The sequence below is a fragment of the Ascaphus truei genome, chromosome 9, assembly GCF_040206685.1.
Source record: "Ascaphus truei isolate aAscTru1 chromosome 9, aAscTru1.hap1, whole genome shotgun sequence".
Lineage (NCBI taxonomy): Eukaryota > Metazoa > Chordata > Amphibia > Anura > Ascaphidae > Ascaphus > Ascaphus truei.
The window spans coordinates 32,318,641-32,336,845 of NC_134491.1; the positions used below are offsets into that span (position 1 = coordinate 32,318,641).

Consider the following 18,205-nt stretch of genomic DNA (forward strand, 5'->3'; position numbering starts at 1 on the left):
GTACCTGCGTTTTTGTTTGGGGGGTCGGAACTTCTTTCAGGGCAGCTAACTTGTCGGCTAGTGGCCTTACTTTTCCACCTCCCACTGCATACCCTAAATATTTGGTTTCCGCTTTACCCAAGGCACATTTCTTAGGGTTGGCTGTGAGCCCTGCCTCTCTTAGAGATTTGAGGACCGCTTTCAGCCTATTTAGATGGGCCCGCAAGTGTTTACTATAAATGACAATGTCATCTAGGTAGGCTGTGGCATAAGTCCTATGGGGCCTCAGTACCTTATCCATGAGTCTCTGAAATGTGGCTGGGGCTCCATGCAGTCCAAATGGCATTGTCACAAACTGGTATAAACCCATGGGAGTGGAAAGGCTGTTTTGCATTTGGACTTTTCCTCTAAGGGTATTTGCCAGTATCCTTTTGTCAAGTCCAACGTGGATATATATTCCGCGTTACCAAGGGTGTCAATTAATTCGTCCACCCTTGGCATCGGATATGCGTCAAACTTGGATACCGCATTGACCTTTCGGAGGTCCACACAAAATCTTACCTTCCCATCGGGTTTAGGGACCATAATTAGTGGACTACACCACTCACTGCATGATTCCTCAATTACTCCTAAGTGTAACATTTCTTGTACCTCCTTCTCTACCAGAGCCCTACGACTTTCAGGCAACTTATAAGGACGGAAACGTACTTTTACCCCAGGTGCTGTCTCGATTGCATGGGAAATTAAGTTAGTTTGTCCTGGTAAGTCAGAAAAAACATCCTGGAATTGTGTAATTATTGCTAACAAGTCCCCTTTTTGTTCAGAGGACAACTATTTACCCATTGGGATTTTATCGTCACTCACAATGTTCTCCCGTGGAGGCTGAGGACCCAAGTCCGTTTCCTCCTCCACCGGGTGGATGAATAGAGACCGCTGCATCTTCCAGGGTTTCAGCAAGTTCACATGGTAAATTTGTTTACCCTTCCTGGACCCTGGTTGAGCGATCTCGTAATCCACATCACCCGTACGGCGGAGTACTTCGAATGGGCCCTGCCATTTGGCCAGGAGTTTACTCTCGCAACTGGGTAACAATAACATCACCTGGTCTCCTGGGTGAAACACTCTCATGCGAGCATTCTGATTGTAATGTCTCTCCTGACTGTCCTGGGCTGATCTAAGATTCTCCCTGGCAAAATGGCCGACCACATCTAGGCGCTTCCTAAGGTCTAGTACATATTGCAGGGTATTCTTAGAAGGGGACTGCTGTTCCTCCCTGGACTCCTTTAGGAGGTCTAGGATACCCCGGGGTTGGCGGCTATAGAGCAATTCAAATGGAGAGAATACCGTGGAGGCCTGGGGGACTTCCCGCACTGCAAACAGCAGAAAAGGGAGAAGTTCATCCCAGGCTCTCTTCTCTGAATCTACAAATTTCCTCAGCATCCCTTTTAGAGTTCGGTTAAATCTTTGCACCAATCCGTCAGTCTGTGGATGGTAGACCGATGTCCGAAGAGACTTGACCTCTAGTAACTTTAAGACATCCTGCATCAGTTTAGCCATGAAATTTGTACCTTGGTCTTTCAACATAACCTGGGGAAGTCCAACCCGTAAGAACAGTTCCAACAACTTGTTGGCTACTTGCTTCGCCATTGCTGTTCTCAGGGGGAACGCTCAGGATACCTTGTTGCATAGTCCACTATTACAAGGATATACCTGTGTCCTTTCGCAGAAGGTTGTAGAGGTCCTACCAAGTCTACCCCAATCCTCTCAAAGGGAACTGACACCAAGGGTAGAGGAACCAAAGGGGCTGGTTTTTGTCTTTTTGGACTAGTTAGCTGGCACTCCGGACATGCTGCACATAGCTTAGCAATATCACTATGCATCCCTGGCCAATAGAATCGGGATGAAATACGGTCCAATGTTTTATCCCTGCCCAGGTGACCACCCCAAGGGACAGTATGGGCTAGAGTGAACACAGATTTAACAAACGCCTTGGGAACCAATATCGGTCTGGTGACCTCCCCTGTTTGTGTCTGCCTATTCACCCTATATAGGATATCCTTTGATAGCTCAAAATGGGGGAATACTATCACCCCCTGTGCATCTAAAATCTGTTCATCAATTTTCACCACCTTGTCATACTGTCTAGCAAGGACTGGGTCTTCCCTTTGCTTCTGGCGAAAGTCAGGTAGGTACAGGTCTGGTAAATCTCCAGGGCCCATATCCCCCTCCCTTTGGCCCTCCCCAGCCATCACTTGTGACCTCTGACTACTAGAATGGTCACCTTGAGACCCAGATTTCTGCAACCAGTCCTGTTTGTCCAAGCGTCTTTGCTTCCGAGTCTTTTGAACCCGGTGTCTACTGGGAAAAAGGTCTGCCGAGAAGGGGAACAGTTTGCCAGAGTTCTCCTGAGCCCTAGAAGGAGGCTCCTCGTGAAAGACTGGGGCCATTAGGTCCGAAAAGAAAGGCCAGGCCCGACCGAGCACAACGGGGGCAGGGAGCCAAGGAGCGACTCCTACTTCGAGGTAAGCCTCCTGACATTTTACCTGTAGCCGTATTTTGGCCGTCGGATAGCGTTTTACATCGCCGTGTATACATTCTATGCTCCATGGGGAGTCAAAAGAACACACGTTGGGCGGTAACAGTTCCTGGAGGACCAGAGTTTTCCCAGAGCCCGAATCTACTGCCTTTAGAAACCATTGGTTTCTTCATTTTAAACAGTATATTTGAATCTTTGGAAGTTGCTGTTTTTATTTTAATAAAGTTTTAACCCCTTAGACCACAGTGTCCTATATTCTGCATCTATCCCTTTATTTAACTTTAAAGGGAACTTCACAAGAAACACCAGAAGTGTAAAGAAACCACTACAAGTGTGTACTCACACTGGTCCGTGTGAGTATTAAGTTATATTGCTTTTTACTCCCATCTACCCCGAATATCAGGCTGTACCAACATCACTATTTGCCAGATGTTCACAGATATCTGCAATTCTGTATTAACTCCCTAATCGGGAAACATCAAGATACCGTGATAAGAGATCACTCACATTGGCCCGTGTGAGTGTTTGATTATACCATTGTATTGCAACGGTTCATTGTGTTATTGTTTCATCACCCTTCCCTGCACCATAGCTGCTATATATATATATATATGTATTGATCTAATTACCTTTTCATTTATACGAGGAAAAATCCCCCTGGAGGGAGAAACAAATCAAACGAAGAAAGCTGAAGGAACAAAGAAGAGAGAAGCGACGACCGCAGAAGAAAATACCCGATAAGCAAGAAAAACAATCCAAAGAAACCTTGGTGTGATAGAACTTACACAAGGCCGTGTAAGTTTTTCATATATTCTTTTATTTTCCCCACCTACACATACACATTATTGTCTGTGCTCCTCCAGTATATGGAGTCTGCTACATAGACTGTCGCCTCAAACATAGGTGTCGTCCACCATATTGATCACCAGTCCAATAGGACATACTACTAACTCCCTTTTTCCTAAAACTGTGCTCCCCCATCCTCTTTTTGTATTATATTCCCGAATCTACAAGGGCCTGGACGGTTTTTCCCCCAATCAGGGCTGGAAGTAGCCAGGGCTTGTAATTTTCCTCAGTAAAAGCCGAGGCGACGGTTCTGCTGAATGAACAATCCATCAGTGGACAGTCCACATACCGGTGGCCTTGTTCTCCGCAGGCGGAACATGGAGAGGGTTCCCTCGCAGGAGGGGGCTGTGGATAGCGCTCCGCTGGACCGGCTACTGGAGACCAGGCATCTGGTGGCTCCTGTGGGCGACGTCCTCGGAAGTTCCTCTCACTTTGCGATGAGCCGACATCCAGGAGATGAGGGTCTCTGCGGGGACCAGCATTTGGACTCCGTCCTTGCTAGAACGACTACTCCTTCCGTTGGACTTGGTGGTTCCGTGACGGGCCGTAGGTTCCCCATTGATCCGACCTCCCTCTTTGGCGTCCGCAAGTGCCGGTGGAGTCGGGTCCAGGACACTCGCCTGCTGCTCAGCCCCAAGGAAGTTCTCCACGAGTCGGACCGCCAAAGCTAGGGTTTCAGCAGCGTGGCGTTTTACCCACGAGCGTGCGGAAGGGGGTATTATTTGTAGAAATTGTTCCAAAACCACCTGCTCAAGAATTGCCTCCTTAGTGCACTCCTCGGGTTGTATCCAGCACGTACATAAATCCAATAATCGCTGAGAGAGGACCTGGGGTCTCATCTTAGCGGTGTACTTCATGTTCCGGAATTGCTGCCGGTAGGTCTCTGGGGTCAGACCTAAGCGATCCAGTATGGTGGCTTTTACTTGTCGGTAGTCCATTGCCTGATCTGCTGGGAGACCCTGATATGAGGCCTGGGCTTCTCCTATGAGTAGCGGGGCCAAAGCAGTTGCCCAGCGATCTGTAGCCCAGCCCTGAGCTTCGGCAACTCTTTCAAAAGTCAGTAAAAAAGCCTCTGGATCCTCGTTCGGAGCCATTTTCCTCAGGAGTATCGGGGGTCTGCTTGCTAGTTCTGCACTGGCAGACCCTTGGAATTGGGTCAGCAGCTTGGCAATCCGCTCATCCTGTGCTGCTTGTAGTCTTTCATATCTCTGCGCTTGCAGCCGGGCCTGCTCCTGCATTAACTGTCCCTGCTGTCTGGTTTGCTCGCACAGAAACTCTTTCAACATTTCTTCCATTCTTGTGTGTGTGTGTGTGTGTCTGGCCCTTTAACTGCAGGAGCCTTTTGAAAAAAACCTTCCCAATTCTTGACACCATATGTTGCAGGGTACATGCAACTACACACGTGGGTTTCTTGACAAGGCTGTTTTATTTAGCCTTAAAAGATATACAGCACACAAAACAAAAATAGCTTTTCATCAGCAAAAACGAAAATGGCTTTTTCTTCAGCAAACCAAACAAAACAGTTTCTCTTTAGCAGACAGTTTATATATAAGGCAGCTACCCTTTTTCTATGCAGGGGACAGACAGTTCACAATACAACTGCTTTGCTACTCAGACCTTGTTTTCAGGAATCTCTTTACTTCTTACTCCTCTCTCATCAACAGCCAGGCTCCATGTGTCTACAGCCTGGGTTTTAACACACCTTGATTAGGCAGCTGGGATCCAACTAATTGTCCTGAGGTTCCCAGCTGAAGTTAGCCTAGTCAGTGCTGCACTGCAGACTAGACATAGGTTTTCCAGGCATATAACTGGTGGCTTTTATTTACCCTGTCACATATATATATATATATATTTATTTTATCTCCTCAGCTGCCTCTTCTTCTTCCTCCGTCTCGCCTCTGGACTTTACTGAGTATTTTAAGGATAAGGTGGAATCCATATGTCAGAACATCCCCTCTGTTTCCTCCTTCCACCCTACACCGCTTTTTAACTCCTGCCTTCCTTGACTCTTTTTCCGCTGTCACAGAGGATGTGTCACTGTTGATCTCTTCTCCCTCTACCACTTGCCCTCTTGACCCCATTCCCTCCCATCTCCTCAAACCTCTTGCTCCTATTATAATCCCTATGCTCACACAGATGTTTAACTCCTCCCTCTACTCGGGTACCTTTCCCTCCTCCTTCAAACATGCAACAGTCATACCATTACTCAAAAACTGCAAGCTTGACCCTACCTGCCTTTCTAACTGTCGACCTCTCTCCCTCCTGACTTTTGCGTCTAAACTCCTTGAACGTCTTGTATTCTCTCGTCTGCTCCATTTTCTCACCACCTATTCTCTCCTGGACCCTCTACTATCTGGCTTCCCCACCGCTCACTCCACTGAAACAGCCCTCACTAAAATAACTAATGACCTCCATGCTGCCAAAGGCAGGTCATTAGACTCTGCTCATATTACACGATCTCTCTGCAGCATTTGATACCATCGACCACCCTCTCCTCCTTCACATTCCGCATACTCTTGGTAATCGTAAAGCTCTATCCTGGATCTCCTCTTACCTCTCCCATTGTACTTTGTGTCTCTTCTGCCAACACCTCCTCCATCGATCGATCTCTCTGTGGGGGCTCTCTCCTGGGATCTCTCCTCTTTTCTCTGTACACACTCTAGGTGACCTAATCACATCTCTTGGGTTCAAATATTACCTCTATGCTGACGAAACACACATTTACTTCTCAACCCTTGACCGTACACCTGCTGTACAGACCAAAGTTTCTGAATGTGTCTACGATATACTGGAAGGCCCTTTGCCGACTTAAACTCAACATGTCAAAAACAGAGCTCATATTTCAGTCAAAACCTGGCCCCACTACCTCCTTCCACATTACTGTTGGAAGTTCTGTCATACACCCAGTTGCGCAAGCACACTGCCTAGGGGGTCACACTCGACTCCTCTCACATTCAAAACATATCTAAAACTGGTCGCTTTTTCCCCCGCAATATTACAGAGATACGCCCTTTCCTTTTGCTTGACTGCTAAAACTCTGACATGCCCTCATTCTCTCCTGTCTCAATTACTGTAACCTGCTGTCCGACCTTCCTGCCTCTCACCTGTCTCCCCTACAATCTATCCTAAACACTGCTGCCAGAATCACTCTACTCTGTCCTAAATCTGTCTCCGCGTCTCCCCTGCTGAAATCACTCATGGCTTCCTATCAAATCCCGTATCTCACATTCAATTCTCCTCACTTTTTTTTAAAGCTTTACACTCTTCTGCCCCTCCTTACATTTCAGCCCTAATTTCTCGCTATGCACCATCCCGACTCTTGCGTTCTGCTCAAGGATGTCTTCTCTCTACCCCCTTTGTATCTAAAGCCTTCCCACCTTAAACCTCTCACTGACTGCCCCACACCTCTGGAATGCCCTTCCCTTCAATACCCGACTAGCACCCTCTATCCACCTGAAGACACACCTGCTTAACGATGCATATGAGTAGCTCAGTGGCTAATACTATACACCTTATACATTAAGCTTGGCCCCTTGCAGATGCACTTACCAGAACGCCCTCCCACTGTTTCTGTACGTTCTCCCTATCAATTAGATTGTAAGCTCTTCGGAACAGGGACTCTTCCTAAATTTGACTTTTTATGTCTGAAGCACTTATTCCCGTGACCTGTTATTTGTATTTGTTATTTATATGATTGTCACGTGTATTACTACTGTGAAGCGCTATGTATATTAATGGCACTATATAAATAAAGACATACATATATATAAAACTAAACAACCAAATAGTAGTGCTAAATTAGTAATGTGATAATATATCAATTGTAATTAAGGTGATTGTGAATAATATTGTAATAGTTAAATTGTGACAAGTGAATAATAATAGTATATAGCAATACTTGGTGATAAACAAACAATACACCATGAAAAATAAAAAATAAAAAATAAATCTCAACAGATTACAATCAATTCCACAAGATGGTAGGAAAGAGATGACAAATTCAATTTCAAGCAAGCAGATCCTTTGGAGTACACTGCAGCAGCTTTAGTGGTTAGCCAACCACAAAATACCTACAGACAAAAAGAAGCGCAAGCTCCATAGCATAAATCTATGTATAAACGTAATTTATTAAAAATCTTTAGAATCTATACGTACAGGAGGGTTAAAAATAACAAGCATGTGACCGTTAATACTCTGTGCTGTAGACGTTCACCATCAGGAGTGGGGGGTCCAAAGCCTTGTAGCTGGATACTTGGCGTCCTTGTCACAACAATCAGCAGCTCCTACCATGGGTGCAGCGCACCCCGCAATGTCCAATTGTAGGTGTATGGAGCGGTTCCCCATGTCATGCAGCATACAGCGTGTAGGAATCGGCTCGATGTTCAGTCAGCTGTTAGCCTGCAGGGGTATCCGGAACTCCTCCCGTAGCTCCTCAACGTGGTGACGTCACTTCAGCAACCTATGCCCCAACGCGTTTCGTCACGCTCGTGATTTCATCAGGGGATATACATATACACACACTTACTTTGCAACTCCCACTCTACAAACATTGCAGCCCCCCCCCCCATAATACACACACAAGCTGCCTCCATCTACACACACACACCAGCTCTCCATCTATACACACACACACACACACACACACACACATTGCAAAGCACTGCTCCCGCCCTGCTCTATACTCACATAGACAGGCTGCGCCAGGGTTGCAGCAGCCGTACGGAGGCGCGCTGAGGCTTGGCCTTGGTTAGCGCGCCGTCCGTGGGTGTGTCGGGCGGGGCAGTGACGTCACTGAGCTGGTTCACCCTCATTGGGCGAACCGCACACGTGACCGGCCCTGCGCTCCCATGAGCGCGAAATCTAAAATTTGGATAAGACCTAAGCTTCCGCACGCTTGGGGAAGCGTAGGCGAGCCTCTACTAAAGCCGCTCTCATTGGGGCTGCAGGGGCTCACTGGTAAGCATCAGCATGACCATGCCCGAGGCCTAACACCTTTCTCCTCACTGTCTCCTTTGCGGAGCTCTCTGCAGGCGGGGAGGAGTCAGTGCCTTGCTGGTGCCTCCTATCCAATCACCTGCTCTGTCTGAGAGCTGCACTCGCTCACTGCTTGACAAGGGATACCTGATTGGTTGGAAATGAACTTGGCAAGGTGACAAAAATTCCAGCCCATTATTGATTGGTCAAAATTCCGGGCATTCAATCGGAGAGCTGGGATTTCAAGAAATTTATTTAAATGGCAGCTTGACCTGCTTGCTTTAAAGAGGCAAGCCAAGCGGCCGATTTTGTTTTGCAATTTGTTTTTTGTTTTTTTAACATGGGATTGAAGTGGGGTCTCTAGAGATGAACCCCATCAATTTCAGCTCTGGGGATCTCCTGCTTCCAGAGATACAGCCTTGGTAAGGGGTGCTGGTAGCCGCTCTGCTAGAAGCTTTAACGTTTGCAGAGATACCGGCACCCCATACGGAGGTCTGTACCTAGGGAAGTGGGATCTCCGGAGATTAAATTAATGGTGTTCAGCGCTGAAGACCCCCTGCTTCAAGCTTATGTAAAAATTAAAAAATGCATGAATTGCTCCTTTTAAAGGGAAAAAAAGAAAATGCCAACATTACAACTAACATGGGCAGCTGCTTATCCCCAAAGGACCTGCAAGTCCCATAAGCAGATGACAAGAATACTCAAATATACGATAAAAAGCCTCATAAATATTACAAGCTTGTATGCTCTGATGTTAATGGTGTGAGCAGTTAGATGCTATTATAATGTAGTCAACTCCCCAATATAATTACTATTATTGCTATTATTGCTATTTATGCGCTCACTGGCTGTATGCTACAAACCTGTTTCTCAGCAGGATGCTATACCTTTGAGTCGGCTGAAGGGGGCTCTCCAGGGAAACCAATGATTACATGATTATGTATTGCTGATCAGAAAATGCATTACAATTAAAATAAAAGTGCAGTTTACAATTATAATCCCAAACACTGTCACTGTAACACTATTTGGAAATGTAAGTGCGAGTTCAGAATTTAGTAATACTTTGATTGGAAGGTATTTCATTTCAGGGCCCAGCATTAATATTGATCTTAATGACTGATGGGGAACTTTCGCAATTATATATTAAATAGGTTTTTTTTTATGGGCAAGCAGTCGAGAAATGCTGCTGTTCAATACAGACACTGGGGCTTATTCTAGATCAGACAAAGTGGCTGAAATTGGACAATTGTGTCCGAAAACAATCCGTCTGGCCACTTTGGCTGATGTAGAATAGCCCCCTATGACTCTACCCTGAAGAGTTTACAAACTAAAAGCAGGGCACATGTATATTATTTTTGTTAGTCACTAGAACAGGAGGTGCCAACTCGAGGGCCATCAACAGGTGAGGGTTTAAGGATATCCCTGCTTTAGCACTGGTGGCTCAGTCAATGACTGCCACTGATTAAGCCACCAGTGCTGAAGCAGGGATGTGCTTAAACTCTCACCTGTTGGTGGCGCTTGAGGACTGGAGTTGGCCACACTCCTGCACTAGACGCTGGTGTTCTGCCTTGATCTTGCACATACAATTTCACAGACCAGTGACATAAACTGGTACCAAGTATATGTACATCTTTATTTATATAGCGCCTTCCATGTACATAGCGTGTTACACCAGTAATACACGTGACATAATAATATAATGCCAATACGCATACCTCTTACTGAATTGGTTATATATTGTTCAACTGATTTATTTTCGGTGTAGATTAGCCTCATCCTTGCCCCTATTAATCTAATCTGATCAATTTATTGACTCTTCTCCAGGAGTCTACCAAACATTGTGCTCCGCAGTGCTACTTTTTATAATGCTTTTCTATCACTGGCACGGCTTTCAGTTTTCTGGAGTCCTCCGTAAAACACATGATGGGAGGGAGGCCAAACCTGTGCAGATGAAGAACAAGGGTAATTCTATGTCTTCCGAAGTAGACGTTCTGGTAGATTGTGAATGAAAAGAGTTCAATAGGCGATTTTTCCCCCCCGAAAACAACCCCGTCAACTCCTTCAGTTTACACAGAATGTAACTGTTGGTGATATGAGATGGTAAACAAGGTGACTAAATTGTTGCACAAAGGTATATTGGAACCTCTGTTCTCTGCTTTGTTCAAAACAATATAGACCATATAAATTTAGTAATGCAACATGCGTCCATGAAAAAGAATGATATCAGAATCTCATCAGCTGTTTTGCACACAGATTTGCACAGTTTGTTATCTTTGTCTTTAATGAGTGTTCAGTTTTTCAGCACAGCAATTGTGCCAGTGTCACTGAAATGTGAAAAGGTAGTGAGTGTCCTGCCTGGGTGGAGCCGCTGGGGACTGGAATACAGAAAAGATGGAAGTGGGCACCCCAGGACTTTTGCAAGAAAAACTTTATTTATTTTTCTATCAAAGTTTAGGCTCTCTACAGGAGGTGTTGAGAGAGGCTGTTTCGCCTCTCTTTCCATACACATACAGCCAAGCAAACAAGCCATCGTAGCCACTGTTATTCTAAATTGCACCCACAGAAAAGCAATTGTTTAACAATTTGTGTTAATACTGTACTTACATTTAATGTATTTGTTTTCATAGGGATTTTTTTTTTTGTCATTAGTAAGAATGAAACCATATAGTTTTCGGGAGACAGAGAAGCGAAATGGTTAATTACACAATGATTTGCTGTAACATTTGTGCATAGAATATCATTTTTTTTTACTCTACATTACACTTACAGGCTGATTGGGACATAGTTACAAGCCCAAGGAGAGGGCAGATATAGAACTGCCAAGGCTATAGCCAACACACCTCGGGAACAACAACAACTCGGATGACTGTCCTCTGATGCGTAACCTCAGTATATCAATGTGACTTTGATTAAACCAGCAAATTAAATTGAGAAGGTTTCAGTGGAAAACTTGTTTCGTACATTTTAAAATGACTTTTTTTTGTAATGCCCTAAGCCCTGGAGAGTCCTTTTTTTTTTTTTTAAATCTTTCAAAATGATTTTAAACATGGTGAATTCATGCAACGTTTTTCTTTCGGATCATAAAGAACTTTAACATTACACTGCCCACAAATGCATGCAGCCATATCTGCGGTGGAATTCCAGCAGAACACACCTGCTTTGCATGTCTTCTTCCAAAGAGAAAGGATGGAAGGAAGAATTGGTGCTATTGTTACCAATTACAGTACTTCCGGGGCTCAGGGAGACTGATTAAACTTGAAGAGTTTCTCACACACTTTCAAACCTGCTGTTCTTCATTGCAGTGGTTTCAACATGCACGTGTGATGTGGGACTTTTGACGGCAGCCTTAAATAAACCATGATCCTCCTATGATGAAAAAAGGTCCTTACAAAATTTCAACATCCCACCCAGCCCTAACAATAGAGCTATTGAATTATTTCCGACTAATTAGATCTGTAAGTAGCTGTTTTAACCCTTGGATAGCTGGAGCTACATTGCTTTCAAAGCATTTGTGGCAGTGAACAGCATTTCAGTTTCACCATAGCAAACCCACTACAAACGTGCAGATGAAAGGATGCAATTTCCGAAAAATTCTTTGGCATTTCCAAGGTCTGCCTGTTTTTCAACATTATCTCTGCATCCAGTGCTTCCACTGCAGCCAGGGATTCTGGGAAATTACATGCAGACACAGATCTACAAAATGATACTCTGCTGTAGTGGATCTTAAAGTCAGTTCATATGAAAGGCCCTTATGATGTTCTCAAGTGAATGGACCTTCAGGTGCTTATGCTTAAAAGTGTTCCATAAACCTGTGCCGGAATCTCCTGCTGTGAAGGTCAGTGCCTTAACAACACTAATCTATACTGCTTTATCACTGCCTCTAAATGGCAGCTTTCCATTGGTTGAATCATTAAAATATAGCCAATAGCCAGACCAAGTGCCTACGGAAGACCGGCACAGGGGCAAGCTGCCCTGGTGCTGGAGGATTATAGCTGGGGGTGGGTCGGATTCAGAAGCAAGGACCCTCCCCTCCACCACCAACGTTTGATGCCACGGAACACTGTCCCCGAGGGAGCATGGGCTTTTTGCCTTTTCAGCGGACGGCTCCTGAATCGGTGAGTCTGGCTACATCTGTACAATGGAGTGCAATTCTACTTAGGAATAAAATACCAAACATAGGGGGAGGTTCACTCAACTCTGCTACAGGTTATCTGAGCTCAATCCTGGTTAAACTTCCATTCAAGTCAATGGCAGTTGACGCCAGATCGAACTCCAATACCCCTAAGCTAAGTGAATCCGAGAAGAAATAAGGTCTGGTGGGCACAGGCCTACTGGCTAAATTTAGGAGCGGGGCTATTACAGGTGGAATGGTGGTCCGCAAGCCCATCCAAAAGTATACAGGAACAAGGGGACATGCAGCACTCAAAATAAGAAGATTGGCAAAAACTTCTAGCAAAAATAAAGAATGTGTTATGCGGTGATGTGATACAGAGAGAAAGATCTCAATGTTTCAGAATTAGCCTTCCACAGGTAAAAAAAAAAAAAGAAAAAGATCGTCAATGACAGAGCCATTGATTGAGCCACCTGTGCTGAAGCAGAGATATCCTTCAAACCTGACAAGTTGGTGGCCCTTGAGGACTGGAGTTGGCCACTCCTGCGCTAGTACATACTAGTATGTATTGTTAACGATGTTTACATGTTTTTTTGGTACCTTGATCTCAACATCAAGCTCTGTGGCTTCTTACTCTGATATAATAACAATAGACACTTTGTTCTCTAAGCTACGTTCACTTGCTGTAATTACTCCTCCGTCCTAAGGGCATCTGCTTCTTCCATCCAGGTTATTGAATTAATTGTTGACGGTTTCACTCATTTTTTTCCTCCCATTTAGACATACACAAACCGACGCTTTTAGCTGAACGGTAACTTTTTTCCGTCTCCTTTGAGAGAAGGAATTCAACCAACCAGCAGATTCATGCTTGTGCATTCTTAACCATTTCCCCTCCCCTTCTGGGGATATCTCTCCCAATCCTGGTCCCTGTCTTGTTTGTACATGGTCTTGTCCTCGCCTCCCACATACAACTCTACTCCATCTGGTGTAAACCCCTCTAACCTCATATCCATTCCCTATCACCCTCCTCTCTCCCTTTCTCCCTCCTGTCTCCCTTTCTCCTGTGCGCTTTGGAATGCACGCTGCCTTTCTAACAAGTTCCTCTCTGTGCATGACTTTTTTCTCTCTCACTCTTTGCTCCTATTTGCTATAACTGAGACCTGGCTCACTCAGTCTGACTCTGCTCTGGAAGCTGCTGTCTCTTATGGTGGTCTTTCTTTCTCCCACACTCGGCACTCCGATGGCAGGGGTGGAAGTGTGGGGCTCTTGTCAATCCGCCGTTACTGAACTCTTCCTATTCCTTCCTCTCTTTCTTTTCCCTCCTTTGAGGCTTACACTGTCCAGATTTATTCATCCCTCCATGTGGCGGTCATCTATGGTCCACCTACCTCTACTCATCCCCGTTCTGTCTTTCTCACTTTGAATCCTGGTTCTCCTTTCTCTCCTCTGACTCCCCTGTTCGGCTCCTTGGTGACTTCAGCTACCACATCGATGACCACTCTCTCCCTTGGGCCTCCTTCTTTCTTTCTCTAACCTCTTCTTTCGGCCTTCACCAGCGGACTGCAGCCAGTACAAGGATGGCCACTACCTGGACCTGGTTTTCACAAAAATCTTTTCTCTCTCTGATTTCTCCATTTCCCCCTTTCCTCTTTATGACCATGAAATGTATGTAGAAAAAATGGGCGGTGCTCAAGTGTTTGGTCCTATCTTCATAGTGATAATCAGTAATAAAAGGGAGAACAAGCACTGGAAACTCTTAGTAATAAACTTTTGCCGTGTTTCAGTAACAGTCTTAAACCCATGCAGGGGACTCTATGTCTCCATGAAGGTGGGGGGTAGGTAATACTATACCCTTCTCATTGGGATGGCCCGTGGGTGAATATAAGTGTACTCACTGTTGTCCCCAGGAACTCCCTATGCGTGCAGCTGTGTCCAGATCCAGAGATATCAAAAAGAGTTTTGTGTGCAGCGCACAGCAAACAAGAGCAGGTCTCCGTTTTTTATGCTTTTTCCAACTAATAAATGATTATTTTGCTAAGCACATATGTACCTGCTCTTCTGTTTGCTGTGCGCTGCACACAAAACTCTTTTGGATATCTCTTTCTGACCATCACCTCATCTCCTTTCTCTCACTTCTCCCCTTCTCCACCTCCCTCTTGTTTCTGCAGAGACCTGCGTCTAGTATCCTATCCTCTCTTGATTCAACTTTGCGCTCCTCCCTCTCCTCTCTGCTCCACTACAGACTCTTGACAACCTGGTCAGGAACTACAACTCTGCCCTATCCTCTCTTGATTTACATGACCCTCTTTTTCTCTCCCACTCTCGCCCTTCTAACCCCAGACCCTGGCTAAATAGCCACACATGCATGCTCCGTTCCCCCACTCGCTCCACTGAACGCCTCTGGAGGAACATCTCAGCCCTAATTTCTCGCTATACACCATCCCAACTCCTGCGTTCTGTTCAATGATGTCTTCTGTCTACCCCTTTTGTATCTAAAGCCCTCTCCCACCTAAAACCTTTCTCACTGACTGCACCACAACTCTGCAATGCCCTTCCCCTCAATATCCGACCAGCACCCTCTCTATCCACCTATAGGACCTTTCTTAAAACACACCTCTTTAACGAAGCATATAGTCAGCTCCGTGGCTGATACTATACATCTCATAGGCACTGACCTTGGCCCTTTAAAGACGCACTTAACAGAACACCCTCCCACTATCTTTGGAAGTTCTCCCCACTTACCACTTAGATTGTAAGCTCATCAGGGCAGGGACTCCTATTGTTTTATGTCGGAAGCCCTTATTCCCATTAGGTGTTACAATATTATGTCACGTGTATTACTAGGGTAATGTAATGGAGGGCCAACCCGCTCAAGCAAGGTAGCAGTCAGGGTGCACTAGGGTAATTAGTAATAGCACAGAAGAGGTGTATCTCGCCACAGACAGAGAGAGAGAGACTAGAAAACCTAATAACATGCATTCTAAACAGCCTGGAGTGTAGGAAAACAACTCTGTGGTAGATGTATGTATATAGACTAGATGGAGGGACACCAGCACTGTGTGATACTGTGTGTCAGGATGTATAGAATCTCCGCCCCCTCTCCCCTGGAAAATGACAGAACGTTGTCGGTAGGGCCTGTAAGTGGAATAGAACTTGGGAGTTCTAGAATTCAGGATGCACTATTAGTTTTTAATAATAAATACAATCTCTGTATTACAATATATGTATAGCTCCCGAAATTATGTTTTTATTTTCACTGAATTCAATGTAATAAATTCTTATCTGAAATTTTATTCGACAAAACGTTTATCTGTGTGGCTAATAATAACCTAATCTTTATTTAACACCAAAACAAGTCTGAATGAACAATGTATATGTACATACAAAAGCTCACAAATAGTCTTATCAAAAGAGATCCTAAATATCCCTCTAGCGTTGTGTTCAAAGTGCAATGGCACCAGGTGACCGCTTTGTTTAGTTACAAACCTAGAATACCTCTGCTTTTTTACTGACAGATCCACATTCTTTTAAAGAAAAGGGAATTTATTTTACAAAGACTTTGTCCCTTTCTTTTTCTTTTTTTATAGCATACATATTTTAAGAAAAAAAACTATATAAAATACAGTGTAAAGAGCTCAGGCCAAATTGTAATAAATTTGGGGACTTATTCAAAGCGGCGGGTCAAACCACCATCTGCCAAAAACTCCTAGTTATGTCAATAGAGATGGCCCGCTTTGGGGCATGTCACTTATGGCACCCCTGTGAGCACGTGACCTGTATATGGGACAAGGGTTAATACACAGCTACCTGGCTGACCTACTTTTCACCTTCCGCAAATGTCCCTCAAATGAACAGTATCTCCCCTCAATCCGTCCCCATATACCGCCTGTCATGAACAGCACACCTGTGAGCACGTGGATTATATACGCAACCAGGGGTAATACAAGCGACTGAACTGGCCAAGTCCTCGCCTTTCTCCTGCACAAAGTACTTCAAATTAGTTAATATTTACCCTTACTTTGTTACAATATATCTGTTAATAAGCTGTCACCATAATAGAAATATCAAAGATGTCATTTGCAGTCTTCAGTCCGTGTTTATTTAGAAAAACTATGCTCTTAACACGAAAATCTGTTGTAGCAAAATGTGTCCGAAAAGGTACTTTACTCTCTACAAAGCGTGCAATTCAATTAGAGACCAAAGCATTGCTTATTAAAGTTTGGCTTTAATATAATCAAATACAGTGCTTAGGTTACAGAACAAGATTATTACAAGAACATACCGTTATAATAAATGCAGACCGTTTCATCAAAATAAAAGAAGATAAACAAAGAATCTAACTTACGTTATCACAGTATTTAACATTGATCTGATCTTTTCCCAAGGGGTCTTGAGTGGAAATTGAGATTTCACATATTCCAGCATGGACACTTCCTTAGTTGAAATCTAATTTTCTATTCACACATGCCAACTTTTATGCCCAAACTCTCTGCATTGAAATATACATAAAACTCCACCCCTGTCATAAACTAGCTACTTGCTTGACATTATCCACTTGAAAGCGCTATGTACATTAATGGCGCTATATAAATAAAGACATACAATACAATACAAAGAAAGAAAAAAAGACCTTGTCTTGGTGACTTTTACATTTGACTCAATATATAAAAGACCTCATAACTTAATGTGTCTGATACTTAGACGCCATCTTCCTCATACTGTACAATATGGGGACTGTTTCCTCTTTAGTCTTTTCCCTGCTCACTGATTTTTTTAAACTGTGTATTTTATTGATAAAAAATAAATGAGCCCAAAACCTGCTAAGTCCCTACATAGGCGGCGCTTATAGTGCCGGCGACGTCAGGTTGCGGTCGCTGGAAAAATCAAATTGAGATGACCCAGCGATCGCGACCAAGCCGTCGCTCCATCACGACGGCGGCAATGCATTGCTTTTGACGCGACGTTGCATCGCTGTCGCCGACATTATAAGCGCAGCTTTAGGCTAAGGCCCCAGCACGCGGCGCATGCGCGATGGGGTGCCTGGCGGTGCTCATTCCCGGCTGCAGCACGATCTGGTGGACTCCAGGCAGCGCGCGACGGGGAGGCGTGGTGGGGGCGCGGCCATGACGTCACGCGCCTGGTTCGCCCTCATTGGCTGAACCGCCGCCGTGACGTGGCCAGCGCTCCGTCGCAACTAGCACAGACAAAATGGTGACGCGCATCGCGCAGGCAGCTACTGGGGCCGTAACTTGAGTGCACCGCGCACGCCGTCGCGGCCACTGGGGACCTAGCCTAAGCCACATTAGTAAACCTCACAGGACCTTATTTATGAAGATTACGCTAAAAGTTTTTCCCCCGATAAGATACTTGAGAGTCTGCTTGGCAAGCAGCTCTGTGCTGCCTGGTGGAGTTAAGAAAGCTCCAATCCCCCCCCCCTCCTTCCCCCTGCTTTCCCATCTTCGCAGTCCCCCCTCTTATCTATCCCTAATCTTTATCTTTTTTTTTTACAAAACAATATAATGTTCTATAGTGCCGGGTGCGCGCGGATTTGTAGTTGGCTGATGTCAGTCAGCCTTTCTATACAAGGGCTGCGCGCGCGCACGGCAGGGAGAGGGGAGACGACAGACAGCGGTGAAGATGAGGAAAATCATCTTTTCGCACCGCTGCCTGCGCTCAAGTGTGTGTGTGTGTGTGTGTGTGTGTGTGTGTGTGTGTGTGTGTGTGTGTGTGTGTGTGTATTTGTGTGTGTACAAGTCTAA

At 45.0% G+C, this 18,205-nt stretch overlaps 1 protein-coding gene across 2 annotated transcripts in view; it reads left to right on the forward strand.

Moving 5' to 3' along the window:
- The first annotated feature begins 2,352 nt into the window (after positions 1–2,352).
- The window catches only part of MAPKBP1 (mitogen-activated protein kinase binding protein 1), a 99,441-nt gene continuing 83,588 nt past the window's right edge, over positions 2,353–18,205 (forward strand). Inside the window, exon 1 of one of the 2 annotated variants that reach the window (XM_075614313.1) lies at positions 2,353–3,310. The gene's annotated coding sequence lies outside the window, so the exon portion shown is untranslated. Of the gene's footprint in view, positions 3,311–12,427; positions 12,451–18,205 lie in introns of those variants that run through there. The other variant, XM_075614314.1, reaches the window with a different exon arrangement.